Source organism: Xenopus laevis, chromosome 5L, assembly GCF_017654675.1.
Source record: "Xenopus laevis strain J_2021 chromosome 5L, Xenopus_laevis_v10.1, whole genome shotgun sequence".
Classification (NCBI taxonomy): domain Eukaryota; kingdom Metazoa; phylum Chordata; class Amphibia; order Anura; family Pipidae; genus Xenopus; species Xenopus laevis.
In genome coordinates, this window is record NC_054379.1 from 128,731,900 (window position 1) to 128,752,753 (window position 20,854).

Sequence of the window (20,854 nt, forward strand, 5' to 3'; positions counted from 1 at the left end):
ATCAAGAGCAGAACATCAAACAAAGTGAACTCACATACATTAAAATAAATGAATAAAAAGTGTATAACATAACCTTTTCACTAAATATGGAAATATATGTATAATTGCTCCACAGGCACTGTATAAAGATAAATGTCAAAGTTTAAATCATTTTAAAATGAAATGTAAATATATGTTAATTAACTAAATAAATTGATTACTTCTATAAAAAGAATATATATTCTGTGTATTTGTGGAATAATGAAGTAGTTATTAGGATGGCTGGCAATGAGTATGGCACCTACTTCAGTAGATCCTATAGTGTCTATAAGCTTCATAGAAGAGTGTATGTATGCATACATATATTGGGCTTTACATGAGGTAGAGTTGGCCATTCTAGATATTATATCTGTAATAGAATTGTTTGTAATGGAATCCTGCAGTGCCATTGGTCAGATTAGTAGAGGGGCCTGTACCTATGAAAAAGGCATGAAAGCAGTATAAGTATTGAGTTATGGGCTCAGGCACTTACAATAAAGCTGAGCAAACTCACCTTATAATTTCTTTAGCTTTTTGTAGGGCTTTCTATAAAAGGGATGGGCCAGCCTCTTCATCTTGCTCTTTATCTCTAGGCTCCTCTACCTCAGTACCCTCATGTTGATCTGACTGATTTTGATCTGTACTATCTTGATAAGTCTTATGCGATTTTAGTGCATCTTCCAGGATACTTTTTATATTTCAATCTTTTAATAACTTGCATGACATTTGTGATTTTAGCAAAAGTGAGTTTAATCATGGTTTCAAAAACCTCTAAAACCACTAAAATACAGTACGATCTTTGATAAATGGGCCTCCATGTATCATTGATACGGGGCAATTAAACTCTTTCTAATTAAACTCAGTGGCGGTGTTGTACAGCACTCTTGGTCTGACAGGATCATTTCTTATTTTTTCATGTATTTTATTTTTTTTAATGGAATACATGCCCCAGATAAAGTGGTATTGTAGCAATGAACAGTGAGCACCTACAAATCTCCTAAGGGTGACATCAATCGAAGGCTTTATGGGAAGGCAACAGACGTGTATTTTAGTGTTACTTTCCATCAAAATGTGATTGGCAGATGAGCTTGATTGTAAATTATTTAAATTTTTACTATTTATGATAGATATGAGAGGTGATTTTTAAATTTTTCTATATAATGCTATTGCTTACCTCAGCTATTTGCAATTATCAATTGCTTCACCTCCATTGTTGCTTCGTCCCATTTAATTGTTTTTGTGATTTTGATTGATTTTTCATTAATAGTTTTAAATCAAAAGCATTTCTGTTAATAGAAGAGGGTTAGCTTGTATTTACGCCTGTAGATTTCTGGTTTCTGATGGCTGCTGATTGTACAGAGAATTTTTGGTTAGGACAGTGATTGTGACATTACTCCTGCTTGGCTCTGGCTGGGACTAATTGAATGCTCAGATCATTAATTTGCTCAGGCCTCTATAGCTGCCAATACCTGATAGTGGGTCTTTGAGGCTTGCTAGCTTTACATGGAGAATGCTATGTGCATGTCCCAATGCAGGAAATCATTTATGTGTTTAATGCCCAAAACATATTCAATTCAGCATTTGTAAGGTAAGTTCACAAATAGCATAGCTTAAAGTGGGTGCATATAATAAATGGCAACATATATATATATATATATATATATATATATATATATATATATATATATATATATATATATATATAATGAGCAATATATATATATATAATGAGCAATATAATGAGCAAAATGTTTCCTTTGCTAATATATTTATGAACCCACAATAGCTCATCTTGCCATGTGATAGAATATTTTACTATAAAACATTACTTTGTGCCCCCATTCCACCTTCAAATAAGGACAATTTTCTCAGTGTAGTAAACTGTCTAGCCTTATTTTTGCTCATTTTTATTTCATTTACATCCTTATTACATGCCACCCATAGAATATACTATGGCTTTAGCGATTGTTTACAGTTGCTCTTAGAGCTCGCTGCTGTATGAGAGGGTGTTGCTACAAGCTCAGAACTCTGCTACCGGCCAGTATTTATATTGAGTTGCAAGTGCCGTGTTATATAAGAATAAAATGGGAAATGTTGATTTGCACTTGAACTTTTATTGTGGTTTGAGATTTCAGAGCAGGAATTGCAGAGAAAAATTGCTTCCCCCAAATATTTAAGAAAATGTACTTTTACCTTAATTTACATTCCAATGAGTTGGGCATAACATCATATAATTAATTACTAGCAATGACTGAATGTCACAACATGCTCTTTCCAGTGAGAGACTCTTCTATTAGTCGGTGTCCCTGGGAATGAACAGGAAAGCTAAGACTTATTGAAAATACTATGGCATTTATAAGGGCCCCCCATGCACAAAAGCAGGAATAACCTGTAGTGTGTGTGTTTTATATGTGTTTGTGCACTGAAACTTAGAACAGAACTTTACTTACAACACTTCTATATTATAATTCTATTACATGCAATCCATGGTTAAAACAAAGACGTTAACTTAGAATTGGGTGATGTGTTTATGTTTCAGAGATGTTTGTCACCCATCTTAGCCAGTTCTCTTCAATAGTGGTCCCAAGGATCATGGCTGAATGTTAATTAGGGTAATATTTTTTGTACTATGGGTACCCCTGGAACTATAGCAGGGTTACGGTTACCCCAATATTTTTATATATCTGAAACCTTGTTATGAGCTCAGGGGGCCCAGCCTGAAAACCAATTAGATGAGATTTAGGGTGAGTACTTATTTGTGTCCTGGGTACCCCAGAAGTATAGCTTTTTATGAGCTAAGGGCACCCAGACTGAAGGTCAGTTAGGGGGAGTTTTGGGGTCAGTTCTTATTTGTGCCCTGGGTACCCCTGGGATTATAGCAGAGTATCAGTTACCCCGATGTTTCTATATATCTGTAACCTTGTAATGAGCTAAGGGGGCACAGCCTGAAGGTCAGTTAGGGAGAGATTTGGGGTTAATGTATATTTGCTACTCTGAGTACCCCTGAATCAATGGCAGGGTGAGTGTTACCACAGTGTTTCTATATATTGTAGCTATAACCTTGTGATGAACTAAGGGGGCTAGCCTGAAGGTCAGTTGGGGGGGGGGGGAGATTTGGGCTTAATATATATTTGTTGCTCTGGGTACTCCTGGAACAATGGCTGCTCTGGGTCCCTCTGGAACAAGTGAGGGGAATGGTATAAGCTAAAGGGAAAAACATAGGTTGAAATTCAATCCATATTCATTACTGTAGTATTCTCTCAAGTCTCTTAGTTTGAAGGGGTGGTTCACCTTAAAGTTAACTTGTAGTATGCTATAGAATGGCTAATTCAATTGGCCTTCATTTTTGTATAGTTTTGGAAACATTTGCCATCTTCATTTGAATCTTTCCAGCTTTCAAATGGGGGTCACTGACCCCATGTAAAAAAAATCTCTGTAAGGCTACAAATGTACTGTTATTGCTACTTTTCATTACTCATCTTTCTATTTAGGCCCTCTCCTATTCATATTCCAGTCTCTTTTTCAAATCTATGCATGGTTGCTAGGGTAATTTTGACCCTAGCATCCAGATTGTTGAAACTACAAATTGGAGAGCTACTGAATAAAAAGCAAAATAACTGAAAAGGTTAAGGATAGTGGGAATTCCTGGCTGAGCTTAATTGTATTCCGATATCATAGCAGTACAGAATGTATGTAACATACTGTGGCTCATTTATTAACACAGCGCAGCACTGAAAAGTTTGCACAGGTTAAACTTTTGCCCAGAGCATGCGTATATTTAATAATGTAGCACATAAATGTGCTACTTTGGACGCTGACGTTTGCGGTGCAGGAAATTGCGCATTTTCTGTTGCAAGACTTATAATAAATGATGCACACATACTAGTGCTACCGGCCACAACTTCATTAGAAGTATACCACAAATACCAGTCTTAAAAATGCTGCTGTGTAGGGGCCCATTTCTACACAAATCGACGCAAATTGACTTACTCTCATAATACTTGCGCACTGTAGCCCCGCCCCCAAGTAAGACGTCATTACTTGTGACATAATTGCCCGATATTTGCAGCATGCGCACAAACAAAACCTTCGCTAAAATAATCTGTTATTAAATTGTACTTAACACAGGATTGGAAACAAATCAGAACCATGATTTTACCCTATTCTGCAATGGCTGCCACATTAGTTAGACTCTAACGTTGTGTTTTTCAAACTGTGAGGCCAGTGTCATTTGGGATTCCTACTTTAATCCTGATAAGATTGGATTGTAAAGGGTAAACTTCCTCTTGTACTGCACTGAAATGTTGGCTGACCTGGGATGTTGTTCTACAATGTGGGATGTAATGTCATATAATATTTTCAGACCTCCTGTAACCCCAACTCTTATTTCAGTAGTGATGTTTCAGGTAGATCAGACCTTGACACTGACTACAATAAGGATTTGAGAGCCTGGTGGAAAACAAACCATTGTTTTTTTAATAATACAGGTATGGGACCTGTTATACAGAACACTCAGGACCTGGGGTTTTCTGGCTAAAGGGTCTTTCTGTAATTTGGATCTTCATACCTTAAGTCTACAAAAATCATTTAATTGTAAACATTAAATAAACCCAATGGGCTGGTTTTGCCTCCAATAAGGATTAGTTAGTTTGGATCAAGTGCAATTTACTGTTTTATTATTACAGAGAAAAAGGAAATTCATTTTTAATTATTTGATTGAAATGGAGTCTATGGGAGATGGACTTCCCATAATTCAGAGCTTTCTGGATAATGGGTTTCCTGGATAACGGATCCCATACTGTATTCATTTTCTAATATAGACAGGGCTGCAAGTCATTATGTGGCTGGTCAACTTTTGCATGAATAGTTAGTTGCCATCTTTAATCTTAAAAGATGTCGAAAAAGTCATGAAGTAGTAAATCCACTAAAAACACTCTCCTATCTTAGACTAGAGGAAAATAACTTTTATTTGAAGCAACGTAGGTGGATCTTTACAGTGAGGACAGTGAGGTTGTGGAATGCACTGCCGGGTGATGTTGTGATGGCTGATTCAGTTAATGCCTTTAAGAATGGCTTGGATGATTTTTTGGACCGACATAATATCAAAGGCTATTGTGATACTAAACTCTATAGTTAGTATAGGTATGGACATTTATAGTTTCATTGTGTGTGTGTGTAGGTATGTGCACTGGGTTTCATTAGGAGGGGTTGAACTTCATAGACTTTGATCTTTTTTCAACCCAAGGTAGTAACTATGTAACCTGAATATTTCAGCTGCAACCCAGCAATAAACCTAGTCATTACTGCACTGTTCTTAGTAAGACAAGCATCACAGAAGTCTGATTTATTACTAGTGATTAATCTGAACAGTACTTATTTGTTCTGTCTCATGAGACTCTATTTAATCATGCTTTTCTTGATGTCCCCCTCCCTCTCACTTACCATTTGAAGCTTATTGCTAGAGAATATGTAGCCTCAATAAAATTTATTAAGGGGTGGTACTTTCTTGTAGTGTACTCATCACTCATGAGGTGGCTGTGGCATTTTAAAGGGAACCTTACCAGATATTTTCCAAAATCAGGGACATGTCTAATACATACATATTGCAGGGCTGGCCTGATGGCATTTACATTCAGTGCAACATTTCTAGTTGGATCTTCTAGAAATATCTTGTAAGGACTGTACTTAGATGCTCTTCTGGCCTCCAGCTGTGACCATTCTCTTTCGTATTCCAACATCATTATACTGAAAATCCAATGGCTCATGACATCATCACTAGATGTTTTGGATGAAAGGAGAATAAAAGCTACTGATTCAATCTATTGGCCTCAATATGACAACCTAGATATCAGAGAAGGCTCAAAGCTCAAAAGCAGATTATCCCTGCAAAAGTAATGTGTTTTGTACCATAAACCATGATGGTTCACATCTTCCATTCCTTCTGAGGAACCTAGCTGGTTAGAAAAGCACACCTCAGTAAGCAGGAAAAGCTTGGAGACCATCTGCTGGCTAATTTCTCTATTGTGGTTGAAAAGCTTACGTTGTCAACAACTCTCTATTGAAGCAGGGAAACTCCAACGCTAGGGAGAGTCAAGCAAGACAGAATTTTGTAGTCATGCAGCTCAATCTGCACCTGATTGCTCTAAATCATTGTCAGATTGTAGGACAATGTTAGAAGAAACAAGATAGTGACACAGTCTGGTATTTTATACCATTATAAAAGCATTTTCCACCAACAGACCTTCCCTTTGGATACTTTATGCAGTGGCGTAATTACTACTGAGCGGACCCCATTACAAGATGGGCACCCAGGCCCCTTCCACTCCAGAAACATGGGCAATCTTCTTTTGACGTGCAAACTTCCTTACAGATTCCCCCATGATGAGGCACCGTCGCTTCTGCGGTCCCAAGGGGGTGTCAGCCCAGATTACAGAAATAATAAATAGGTATGCGACTTGTTATCCAGATTGCTTGGGACTGGGATTTTTCAGATAACAAATCTTTCCCTAATTTGGATTTTCATACCTTAAATCTACTAGAAAATCATGTAAACATTAAATAAACCCAATAGGCTGGTTTTGCTTCCAATAAGGATTAATTATATTTTAGTTTGAATCAAATACAAGGTACTGTTTTATTATTATGGAGAAAAGTGAAACTAGTTAAAAAATAGTAACATAAAGTAGTTGAGAGTATCTGTCTTTGTAGGGAGTTGTATATGTTTACATATCTCTTACTCTGCTTGCAGGCTGAAGCTGCTGATTTGCCTCTACACATTTGACAGCTGAACGGTTTGACCACATGGGATTAAATGCTTCATCTTTACTTTGTGTTCTCTGTTTTGTTGATGTTTTATTTTTACCAAGTTGTGTTTGAATAAATATTAATGATTTGTTACTTGTATTCCTCCCACTGTGCATCACTTGTTTAAAATGTCTCAGTATTCCTTGCCTCTCTCCTGAACCCCCTGTAAAGCTGCCTTGTTGTTTTATATATTATTTAGGGAGAGATTCCAATTTTTCTTTATATTTTTGCTAGTTGAGGTTGCATTTTAGAACAGCTTCAGTGAAATACAGCTGTGACCTTATCACACAGACAGTGTCTGTCTGTTCTGTATTTACTAGTAAATGGGAGATATGTCATTTACGGCAGTTGTGAGCCTTCATGATTTGTTACGAGGTGATTAAATTCTGAATCCCAGAAATTAATAATACGGCAAAGGAGCCTTAAACCAATATTCTGTCAGAGAGGGCCTTGCTGCATGAAATTGCTTTCTTTGTCAAGCAAACCTTCCCTTCTATGCAGAGAGGGTTGAAATTCTGTGTAAGCAAGATTCCTCTTCTTTTTGCAGGTGTGTAGCTGCAGCATCTCTCCTGCCATTTAGTATGAATATCATGGTATTATAGTTTCAGATTAATCCCATTCGTAGGGAAATGTGCAGCATGTATTAAATTACACTTAAACGTTTTCATGGTTGGAATATCTATATGTTCTCAGCTCTTGGATTTGATAAGCTATCTTGCGGCGGCAAATCCTTGGAAAATGATATATTATTTTTGTTTATTTCTGTTGCAAACGCTAGTGATAACTACTGGTCAACTATAATTGGGTGACTGTAAAGATAGGAATTTATAACATTTTCTACAATATTCTTTTTAGATCAAAGGATAGTGACATAGTTACATAGTGAAATTGGGTTGAAAAAAGACAAAGTCTATCAAGTTCAACCCCTCCAAATGAAAACCCAGCATCCATACACACACCCCTCTCTACTTTTAATTAAATTCTATATACCCATGTCTATACTAACTATAGAGTTTAGTATCACAATAGCCTTTGATATTATGTCTGTCCAAAAAATCATCCAAGCCATTCTTAAAGGCATTAACTGAATCAGCCATCACATCATCACCCGGCAGTGCATTCCACAACCTCACTGTCCTGACTGTGAAGAACCCCCTACGTTGCTTCAAATGAAAGTTCTTTTCTTCTAGTCTGAAGGGGTGGCCTCTGGTACGGTGATCCACTTTATGGGTAAAAAGGCCCCCTGCTATTTGTCTATAATGTCCTCTAATGTACTTGTAAAGTGTAATCATGTGCCCTCGCAAGCGCCTTTTTTCCAGAGAAAACAACCCCAACCTTGACAGTCTACCCTCATAATTTAAGTCTTCCATCCCTCTAACCAGTTTAGTTGCACTTAGTCTCTGCACTCTCTCCAGCTCATTTATATCCCTCTTAAGGACTGGAGTCCAAAACTGCACTGCATACTCCAGATGAGGCCTTACCAGGGACCTATAAAGAGGCATAATTATGTTTTCATCCCTTGAGTTAATGCCCTTTTTTATGCAAGACAGAACTTTATTTGCTTTAATAGCCACAGAATGACACTGCCCAGAATTAGACAACTTGTTATCTACAAAACCCCCTAGATCCTTCTCATTTAAGGAAACTCCCAACACACTGCCATTTAGTGTATAACTTGCATTTATATTATTTTTGCCAAAGTGCATAACCTTGCATTTATCAACATTGAACCTCATTTTCCAGTTTGCTGCCCAGTTTTCCAACTTGGACAAATCACTCTGCAAAGTGGCAGCATCCTGCATGGAACCTATAGTTCTGCACAATTTAGTATCATCTGCAAAAATAGAAACAGTACTATCAATGCCCACCTCCAGGTTATTAATAAACAAGTTGAAAAGCAAGGGACCTAGTACAGAGCCCTGTGGTACTCCACTAACAACACTGGTCCAATTAGAAAATGTTCCATTTATCACCACTCTTTGTAGTCTCTCTTTTAGCCAGTTCTCTATCCAGGTAGAAATACTATGTTCCAGGCCAACATTCCTTAATTTAACCAGTAACCTTTTGTGTGGCACTGTATCAAATGCTTTAGCAAAGTCTTAGTAAATCACATCCACTGCCATCCCAGAATCGAGGTCTCTACTTACCTTCTCATAAAAAGAAATTACTGGTAAATTAGTCTGGCAAGATCTATTACGCATAGAACCATAGTATTATGATTTGCTATGAGGTCCAGCATCTTATCCTTTATTAACCCTTCGAAAAGCTTTCCTACCACTGACGTCAGACTAACTGGCCTATACTTTTGAGGCTGAGAAAGGGATCCTTTTTTGAATAGAGGCACCACATTAGCAATTCGCCAGTCTCTCGGCACTATGCCAGATCTCAATTAATCCTGAAAAATTAAGTAAAGAGGTTTGGCAATCACAGAGCAAAGCTCGCTAATTACCCTGGGATGAATACCATCTGGCCCCGCACCTTTGTTAATCTTAACATGTTCTAGTCTCTTTTGAATTTTATCATTTGTGAACCATGCATCATTAGTTGTATTACTAGAATTGGAACTATTAAAAAGGAAACCTTCACTTATTGGTTCTTCATTTGTGTGATGAAAAATATGAGTTCAGAATCTGCACTTTTTTTGTTTTCATCAACCAGCTGACCCCCCTCTGATAGTAAAGGTCCCACCCCTTCCTGCTTCATTTTTTTTACTATTAACATATTTAAAAAATAATTTTGGATTTTTTTACTGCTTGCTGCAATATCCTTTTCTATATCAATTTTAGGTTGCCTTATAGCTTCTTTGCATGATTTATTGGCCTCCTTGTACCTTATAAATGATTCGGCTGTCCCAGCTAACTTGAAAGCCTTAAAAGCACATCTTTTTTCTTACCCAACTCAACACCAACGCTTCTATTGAAACAAAAAAGGTTTTGCTTTGCAACAACGTTCCTTGCTTACAAGTGGAATATACTGACAAGTATATAGGTCTTTCTTGGTAAGAGTTCCTGGGTGTTGTAAATTACTATTAAATTACTGCCTGCCCTGATATTTTGCCTGGAAATCGACTACAAACTTCCTTACCCCTTTGGACACTATGAATTGTACTTTTCTGCTAGCGGCTTCCACCTTGGTCCCTACCTTCCTGAGCTGTTAGGCCTGACAGTTACAAGAGAACAGAAAACATCAACTCAGCCTTAAAGGGGACATATTATGTAACAATTATAGAAAGGGTTTGTTCTGTACTGCTTTATTGAAAATGTCCCCAAAATCCTATTAGTCTTGTCCATCTGTTCCTCTTCCTGCTGGTTGTGCTGTCGCATGCGTAGTAAAATGCAAACCAATCGGCAACTAGGCAGACCTAACAGGGAACTACAGAGTATCTTTGTCTCTTACAAGCAGGGCCCTCTCCCTATTGTCTACTAACAATATCTAGTTGAAACTGAATCAATTTTGGTGAAATTGTTTGGATTTGAATTATTTTACTCTAAAGTGCTACAGGAAACAATGGTGCTATATATAAATAATAATAAGTAATAAATTACAGGGATGTGATTGACTACCCAGCTCCTACCATGCTACTGGCAGGGCCCATTAAGGCATACCCACCACTCACTTGAAACAGACGGGGAACTGAAAGGATCTTTGGGTCACCATAAATTATCAAACTATCATCATTGTCTACAAGATTAGTTGGATTTTGATTTTTGTGATATGTCCCCCTCAAAGCTGGGCTTCAAAGATTCTCTAGGAAAACAAATACGGACCCCCACTTCCCTGTATCAGCCAGTTTTGGTATGCAATTTGTGCATTCGATTTATACTTCCATCTCTTGTACAGTGCTGCAGATATGTAGCCACTTTACAAATACGTGTTCATAATAACTAGAGAACTGTAGAAACACTTAATAGGTTACCTGATTTCAACAAAAAGGTGTACAACAATTGCACAGAATGTACTTTAACAAGCTATGGCTTTGGGCATTGCTGTTTCGCAGCATGTATAATTAAAATAAGCTTTCCGCATGACAAAACGTTTATAAATAGTGTGACGGTGTGTTTGGAAATTACCTCTGTCTGACCTAAAAAAGTACTGGGAATTTTGCTTTTATGGTGTATTACATGGGCTGCTGGGGGGATGCCTAGTGAAAAAAGAATTAATATTCCCTATCATTCAATTAATAAGGTGACAGCTGAGAGTAGAGCTGCTAGTAGAAGTAAAAGGGGTGTATGTCAATACGCCTGAGACAAAGATAGTGCCAATACGCCTGAGACAAAGAGATAGTGCCAAGGAGCTTGAGACAAAGAGATAGTGCCAAGGAGCCTGAGACAAAGAGATAGTGCCAAGGAGCTTAAGACTGAGAGTGCCACAGACCTTTGACTGTGCCAGAGAAAGTCAGTGTTTGTTAAAGTGCAGCAGTGAAGCTGAAGAACGTTTTGCAGCCTGAGTGATAGAGAAAAGTTAATCGCCGTCATAAACTTTGAGTAAAAGGTTTTAAATTGATGCACCCTTAGGCAAGTAAAGGAAGGATTTTTTGGAGAGGCTTCAAATGTTTTTTTTTTTTGCCTTCCTCTGGATCAACTAGCAGGCAGGTTATATTTAGACTCAAAGGGTTTTAATTTGTTTTTTGAACCTACTTACTATGTTACTACGTTACTATGCAAGGTGCCCCCAACCCCCGGCTCCTGATCATGCCCACCACCCTTTCCACTTTCAGACATCACCCCACTCACTCCTCCACAAACCTGGCCCCTACTGCTCTGCGCCAAGCAAAGAAAGAACAGAGCTGCACTGTAGACCGGCACGAGTGGTTTTCAAATACCTGTGGTCCCATTTGACCTTAGGGTCATCAAGAGGACTACATTCTGACAGACTGTTCTATCTTGAGCTTCCATGTGAAGACGAGTATTATCTTGATATATGTTCTTTTTGAGTGAATAAAATACAGGCAAAATGCATTTTTCACAAAAAAAATCATCTTGTCTACCATTAAGAAAAGTTAATTGTCCCACAATAGCACAATAGGGAAATTATAAATACGGTAAATATGGCAGATATGGTCAATATCAAAGCAAGTTATTTTTGTCTATGAATGAAACTGAACCCCAGGTTTTAGATTCGTAGTTCTTTTCTGAAAACACACATACATCTGACTATAGTTCAATCAAAAATGATAGTAATTGAGTGTTCATCCCAAATTTCCGCTTCCCCAATCCCACTTTATTTGATCAACCAGCTAAGACTCCTCTTTCTGTAATTAGGGCCCTATACATGTGCCTTCTATACAATTTGGAAAGTCTGTATTAGCAAACATAATTTTGCATTTGCTTAGTAATAATTATAATAATAGTGTGATTCAGGTAACAGGTTGAATGAAATGTATTATCAAATACGGTTAACAGCATTAATCCTGCAGGTTACACCATAAATGATAGGCAGTTCATCTTTAAACTAACAATGGTATTTTAAGACAATTGCATTTTAGCTGGTTGTTAGGTTCCCTAGTAACCAGGCAGTATTTAATGGCAAATGGAAGATGAATAGCAGATTCTTTAAATAGAAAGATATATAATATAGTTAAAAATGATAATAAAAATTAAGCTTTATTATTCATCTGGTTACTGGGATTCCCAGCACTTGTTACATCTTGTTACAGCCTGAAAGTTCATTTTAAAGGACCAATAAGACCAAAAAATGAAAGTGTTTTAAAGTAATGAAAATATTATGTAATGTTGCCCTGCATTGCTAATAACAGATCTGTTTGCTTCAGAAACACTACTATAGTTCATATAAACAATCTGCTGTGTAGCAATGGCAGAAATTGAAAAAAGGCTACTGTATATTGCACAGGTTAAATGGTGGATAACAGATAACACCATTATGTACTACAGAGCTTATCTACTATCTGCTGTGTAACCTGAGTCTTTTCTCCTTTGAATGGCTGCCCCCATGGCTACACAGCAGCTTATTTATATAAACAATAGTTACTAGTTTTAGTAGTGCAGGGCAACACTGCATTATATTTTTATAACTTTAAAACACTTTAATTTTTTGATGTTACTCGTCCTTTACGGCAAGTACCTCTTTAGTCTATAGGATATAGCACATCCAGGGTTGAACTAAAGGATGTTTGACCTGTGACCCTCCATCATTTTTGGTCTGTGATTCCTCTGCAAGCCTCATTGTACAATACTACTAAAATGTTCCTGGATCTGATTCCTTTCTTGACTAATGCTTATAACGAATATAACACATTCTTGCTATATTAGATTTTGAAGCTCCCATCCTACATAAAGTTAATAAAGCAGAGCACATCATATAAAGTGTGTGGGCATGGCAGTGATTTCACTGTTACGTTTCACAGGAAAACAGATGTTTCTCAAAACGATTTTTACCATCTGAGGTGCAGTATGACAAAGCTACAGATGGCATCATACCCATATAACTGGAGAACTCGCTAGGCAGAAGCCCTCACAGAGGCTGGCTGTACACTAGTGATGTGCGGGTCAGGGTTTCCCTGACCCGCACCCGACCCTAACCCGCATCCGCTTCCGGGGTCCTTTTATAGACCCTAGCTGCCCCGCTGATGACGTCACAATGACGTCACGGAATGGGGCGAGCAGACATAAGACTATAAAACCGGAACCCGGAAGTTGGATGCCGGCATTTGAAGGTGGCGGGGAGAGCAGGAGAAGAGCTCAACCCGCACCCGCCTGCCACCCGCGAGGAGCACTGCAAGGTCGACCCAAACCCGCCCCACCCGTGGGTCCCGCGGGTATCGGGTCGGCCCGCACATCACTACTGTACACCTCCAGTTCTTGCAGGGAAGCTCAATATAAGAGATTGGTACTTGGGACAAAGGCCATTTCAGACAGGATATTCTCCCTAAAGTTAAGAAGCCTTATGGGCATAATAAGTATATGCAAACTGTGATGGACATGGATAGGTAGTGGTGACAGGATTATGAGTGATAAGTGGGCACCTTGAATCAGATTTTGCACTGGGATACATGGTCCCCACCAACATACTCTAATTTATGATAATTAGTGATGAGTGAAATTTTCCACCATATATGGTTTTGCCATGAATGTTTAAGTTTCGCTGCCGGTGAAAAGTTTTGCACCAAAAATTTGCCACACTGTCAGTAATGTCAAAAATCACAGACATGGCAAATTGGCAACAGGGGAGCCTTATTCTTTTGAAAAAGCAGTTGTAGCCTAATGCAGGGGTCCCCAACCTTTTTTACCCATGAGCCACATTAAAATGTAAAAGAAGTTGGGGAGCAACACAAGCATGAAAAAGGTCCCTGGTGTGCCAAATAAAGGATGTGATTGCCTATTTCGTAGCTCATGTGAGGACTGGAAAACTTGCTACTAGCTATCTTTAAACTAGCTTTAATCTCCAGCCAATTAGCGCATACATGTAAGTAGTTCCTTGTTCTAAAGGCTGAAAGGCAGCTAGAAGCTAAATCTGGCTACAATTTGTACATGAAACAGAAAGAAATCACCAGCTCTCAGTCTAACCCACATTCTGGAGTTGATCAGCTGCTAGAAATGATGAAAAAAACCCATTATTTATACACAAAAAGGAGAAAAATTGCTAGCGCACAGTTTGCCCTTAACAATAATTATTACAAAAAAATAAGGTGTACCACACTTTGGCCAAAATATGTAAACTCACATGCCACATCAAGGCCCCCCATATAACGTGAGTCCTATCAGCCCTATTATCATTCTAACAGGGGAATGTAATAAAAGTCGGAAAGAGCAAAACAATTCACACCAATAAGACTAAAAATCCACATCTCGCAATGTAATATTGTTCCTTAAACTGTTATTGCATTGCGAATTTTAATTGCGCATTGCTAATTTTAATTGCGAACTCATAAGAAGTGCTTGAAGGTGTCGTAATCTTTTGGAGCAAACATAACGACTTTTTCAGTGAGAAGTTTTATTACATTGACTGCGCATTGGCGCAAACTATAAAATTCGCAAACGGTCTTTCACTGTCGGAAGTGGTCGCTAAACAGTTTCCGGGCTCGCAAAAGCTATATTAAATTAGCACAAAGCTGAATCTGTTCTGATCTGTTTGCTTCACAAACACTACAATAGTTCATATAAACAAGCTGCTGTGGAGCAATGGCGGAAATTGAAAAACGGCTATATGGCACAGGTTGACTAATGGATAACAGATAACACCATTAGACAGACAGAGCTTATCTGCTATCTGCTGTGTAACCTGAGCCTTTTCTCCTTTGAATGGCTGCCCCCATTGCTACACAGCAGCTTATTTATATAAACAATAGTAGTGTGTCTGAAGCAAACACAGCAGTTTTACCGGTGCAGGGCAACACTGCATTATATTTTTATTCCTTTAAACCTTTTTTTTTTTTTGACGTTACTGTTCCTTTAAGAAAACGAGTAGAGGCGGTTGACTACAAAGACAGAACCAACTGTCATTTTCCATAAAACAAGAAAAGTTCATTCAGTGCTGTAATTGTGATTTCTTGATTGTAGCTCCCCTTGGAAAAATCCACTTTGCAGAATCAACTGAAAGAAAGTTCTTGGTTTTTCAAGCTCAATATTGATACTTAAAGGGTTGGTTCACATTTAAGTTAACTTTTAGTATGTTATAGAATGGCCAATTATAAGCAACTTTTCAATTGGTCTTCCTTATCTTTTTTTAAATATTTGTCTTCTTCTGAATCTTTCCAGCTTTCAAATGGGGATCACTGAGCCCATCTAAAAATAAATGCTCTGTAAGGCTACACATTTATTGTTATTGCTACTTTTTATTACTCATCTTTCTATTCAGGCCTCTCCTATTCATATTCCAGTTTCTCATTCAAATCAAGTAGCTTTTTTAAAAAAAAGTGTAACGTACCCACGTGCTGCCACACAATATTACTAAGTGTGAAATAAAGTGCAAAATACCCACCGGAACACAGTGGCAGTGCCTATCCCACAAGCGTTAGATCACCTACTCATCTCATGTAGCATTATTAGAGCCAAAAACAATCAGTCTACTGGTAAAGTCTCTAAACTCACAGGGAATTAATTAAGTAGTACAGGTATGGGACCTGTTATCCAGAATGCTCGGGACCTGGGGTTTTCTGGATGACAGATCTTTCCATAACTAGATTAATGTAAATAATTATGTAAAAAATTAAATAAACCAATATGCTGGTTTTGCTTCCAATAAGGATTAATTATATTAGTTTAGATCAAGTACCAGCTACTGTTTTATTATTACAGAGAAAAAGGAAATCATTTTTAAAAATTTGGATTATTTGGATGGAGTCTATGGGAGATGGTCTTTCCATAATAAGAAGCTTTCTAGATAACGCATTTCCCTATAACAGATTCCATACCTGTTGTAGAAAAGATATGCCAAACAGTATAATACAGCTTTGATACTTAGAAAAAAAGCCCCCCAACAGGGAATAGTCGCAAAATGTAAAACACAATCAGCCATTAAACTCATTACAGTACTTGCTGCATTAATGTCCTCTACAGGATTCACATGGAACACTTGAATACACTATTATACATTAATTACAAGTTTTTTTTGTAAATGTAATTGATATAGAAAGCTGTTTCTGTCTGGTCTTTACTATTATCTGCACTGTTGGTCCTGACTGAATGAACCATTTCAAATGGCAGGGGACCTTTTTACCCATAAAGAGGATCACCGTACCAGAGGCCACCGCTTCAGACTAGAAGAAAAGAACTTTCATTTGAAGCAACGTAGGGGGTTCTTCACAGTCAGGACAGTGAGGTTGTGGAATGCACTGCCGGGTGATGTTGTGATGCTGATTCAGTTAATTCCTTTAAGAATGGCTTGGATGATTTTTTGGACAGACATAATATCAAAGGCTATTGTGATACTAAACTCTATAATTAGTATAGGTATGGGTATATAGAATTTTAATTAAAAGTAGGGAGGGGTGTGTGTATGGATGCTGGGTTTTCATTTGGAGGGGTTGAACTTGATGGACTCTTTTTTCAACCCAATTTAACTATGTAACTAACTATGTAACTATGTAATGTCGCAACAGCCATCTCTCTTCCAACCAAGACTCACAATCGCAATATTTTCCACCATGCACAATCACACAACATGCAAGGCAATGAGTGAACCAGAATCTTGGCTGGAGCAGAGCTAACTAGTGCTATTAATAGAAGCAGCAGTGCAGGGAATAGAAAATGATAACTCCTTTATAAATGACCCTAAACACGGCAAGATGTTTCTTAATTAAAGCAGGAAGCGACCTGTGTGTGTAGCACCTAATTTCAATATCATCTGATACTTTTGACCCCTTTATTACTCAAGTGTCTCCGGTGAACTGGATGGGGAGCCCTACATAGGAGCAGTTATACAGCCACTGAGTATTTAGAGCAGCTATTCTCCTGCTGTGTAGGGAAATATAATGGCTGCAAGGGGGGTCCCTTTGAGGCACAAGGTAGGGGGATGCCAATTGTATTTGGTGGGGTGGAAAATGTGACAGTACACTACTGCCAGAATTCTATTCAAACTATAATTCACTCGAAGGTTAAAATGCTTGAAAGTAGAAGCCCTGATTGAAGGCACTGCATTAAATTCACATTAGGATATGGCCAGAGTCATTACAGCAGCAAATTGTTTAGATCCATTTTACAAAACCCCTTTTGTGGTTCACTTGATAGTGTATATTTATGTAGTCATTTTACTGTACGAGTCCTTTAACTGCCAGAGGTGCTTAAGGCATATTACAATATTGCTTGATCTGCATGCATGGGTACCAGCACAATGGTGTCTGATAAGGATCTTCTATATTTAACATTTTATAGCCATGAATAAAATACTGATCGCATGTTTTGCTTCAGAGAGAGAGGCCACAAAAACCCTCTTGCTTCAACATGCAGTTTGTTTATTGCTACCTTTTGTAGTCTGAACCTCCTTAGCGCTGTTACTGGTTATCAGCCATGAAAAGATCCCCCTGTGACTTTGTGAATGTGGTGAAAAGCTTCAAGAATGTATGTAAAGGGTCAGTAATTGCGATAATGAAGAAACAGCCGCTCCTCGCTGTGTAATTGATTTTTTAGCCTGAAGCCTTCAATTCATCAAACTGCGGCAATACAGGGAGACCACACATTGTAAGTTTCAAGATCAGCTTTAATCAAGGTACAGCTCTAACAAGTACTATGATTCAGGAGTGGGCAATAGCCATGCTTTTACAGCTTATTGTGTTGACTTTAGACCAAGAGACAGTTCCTCTGCATAAACCATCCTTATCTTGTTTCTCCTGTTGATAAAACCATTAGTGTTTAGGTGCAGAACATCAACAGAGCAGCACAAATTATTATTGGGCATTAGATGATGAATTCTGCTAAGGCCCAAATAAAACTAACAATACCCCCAGAACAAATGCTTAACCAACAGATAGTCTATATCATATTAAGTGGCCTATTAAAGAATCTTACCAAACTGGAATATATATATATATATATATATATATATATATATTGCTCTTTTAAATCAGTTACCTTGAGCCACCATTTTGTGATGGTCTGTGTGCTGCCTCAGAGATCACCTGACAGGAAATACTGCAGCTCTTAACTGTAACAGGAAGAAGTGTGGGAGTAAAAGACAGAACTCCACCCATTAATTGGCTCATGATGTGACCTAGCTTGTATATGTCTCCTTGGTTTGTTTGTGTGGACCATGAATCATATGATCCCATAGTGCGGCCATTGGTACTTAAAATGTCAATTTTCTATTTAGGATTACCCAGTGGCACATACTACTAATAAAGGACATTTGTATGAAAATGGTTTATTTACATGAAGCAGGGTTTTACATACGAAACATATTTTTATGAAACATATTTTTATAGAGACCTACATTGTTCTGGGGTATTGTTTTCTTTTAAGAAAGCAGAATGGCAGCTTCTGTTATGTTGACGACCATTGCTGGCCAGTATGGTGGTCAAAACACCCCTTACCTTTGATGCACATGGAGTGGTGATGTTTGCTTGAAAGTTTTTGCATGGAGGTCCCATTGTCACCACCACATTTACAATGTACAAACAACAAATGGCACTGTTGATTTCCTTGAATTCATTTATTGCTCTCTTTGTCAATCTGTAAACTCAAACTGCCCCACCTTATGAATTCATTTATGTCTCTCAATTGCAGGTCTGGTGGATATTTATGCATCTAACTCAAATGTACATTCAGGCTAGCCTATGGTCCCACTTATATGATTGCACTGGTGAGATATAAGCCACAAAGGGATTTTCTGCAGGTTGTTATAATATGTGTCTGCAATGAAATCACCTGCATAGCATGCCATTGTTTTATCATCTTAATATATCAGGCAGCAGCAAGACAAATTATGCCATCCAGTATATCACCCCCATTCTTTGCATTTGACTGACAAGTTTGATGTATCTTTTGCTGTCTCCTGCTCATCAGTCATATGACATCAGCTGGAAGGAGAACACCTCCAGACTGAGCTAAAAACAAGGATAAGGAACCCAATGACAAGATGCAGTGCCATCCCAGCGATCCTACTAAGCAGGCAATGCTTAGCAAGGAACTGAGAGACAAGCTCTATTGTGATGGCAGAGAAAGGCAGGTGACGGATACAGTATATTGATTAGAGACAGATAAGGAACAGTTGGCAGTTGCTGTAAATAGAGTGAAAACTCTCCTTGCAATCAATGTAGTACAAGTAATGCAAGATATGTGCTTTCTTTGCTGCCAACAGATTCTCTCTCTCTCTCTCTGCTGTAGTTTAGGAGGATTTTATTGCTCATGAGGATTATATTATTCAGAAAACCATGGTCTGATGTGTATTTTATATTGGCTGATTGTTATAATGGCCAGAAAACCATCTCCTGCTGACTGTCAGGTAACAGAAACATTTACTGCTTTATTATTATTTATTATATAGACGGTAAATAGTGTGCAATTACCACCATGCCATTCTGGACCTGGAAGCTCACAAGATGGTTCTCTATAAAATGTCAAAGATAAATAACACGTTGTGATGAACTGTGAATACAACATTTTCAGTATAGACAGTCCCGACTTACATATAACTTGTACTTACAAACAGAGGCTATTACAGTAATGAACTGTGCTTTGCTTGGCATTCATTAGCATTTATCTTAAAAAGCCCCTGCACAAACCCCTCTGACGTGTGTTGTCTACTGCAGAGTGCTCCCTACCTCTCTCTTGCTGCCGTGTAGCTTCACTCCGATTGCACAGAAAAGTAAAAATAAAAACTTTGATAAGACAAACATCTGTCTCAAGTTGCATAATATAGGTAAATGTACCTGTTCCAACTTACATACAAATTCAACTTAAGAACAAACCTTCAGAACCTCTCGTATGTAACCTGGGGACTGCCGGTAGTCAGTAGCACAAATATTACCAGTGTAATGGGGTCATGGTTTTCCTCGGCCTGCTGACTTGTCACATCAATGTAAATCAATTAACAGAAAAGAAAAGGGGGATTCTGTGTCACCTTGCCCCAGGCTTCCAAGGAGGATGGCAAGGAAAAGTCTAGGCTGAAAGCATCGTGGTTACATGAACATTCGTCGGTTTTGAAAAGGAAGAATATTGTTTCCTTTTCTGCCATAATGTAGATATTAAGTGGAAATAGAAGTAGCAATGGGCATTCTAAGGCAGGCTGAAAGTGTCTTTGTTAAAAGTAATTTAATGCGTGCTGCCAGAAGGAATGTCTTGTCTTTTATAGAGGATGTTCAGTTTTATCATTTTGTTCTTGAAGCTGTTTGTTGCTTAAAGAGGTGGTTCACCTTCAGGATAACTTTTAGTATGTTATTGAATGGCTATTTCTAAGCAACGTTTCAATTGGCCTTCATTACTTGTTGTTTATGTGTTTGTATTATTTGCCTTTTTCTGACTAAATAACTCAATAAGCACAAATAATAAAAAATGAAAAACAGCTGCAAATTATCACTCGCTTTGTCATACATGCATCATGTTGGTGTGGGCTAATGATTGTACAACAAGCCTCATACACA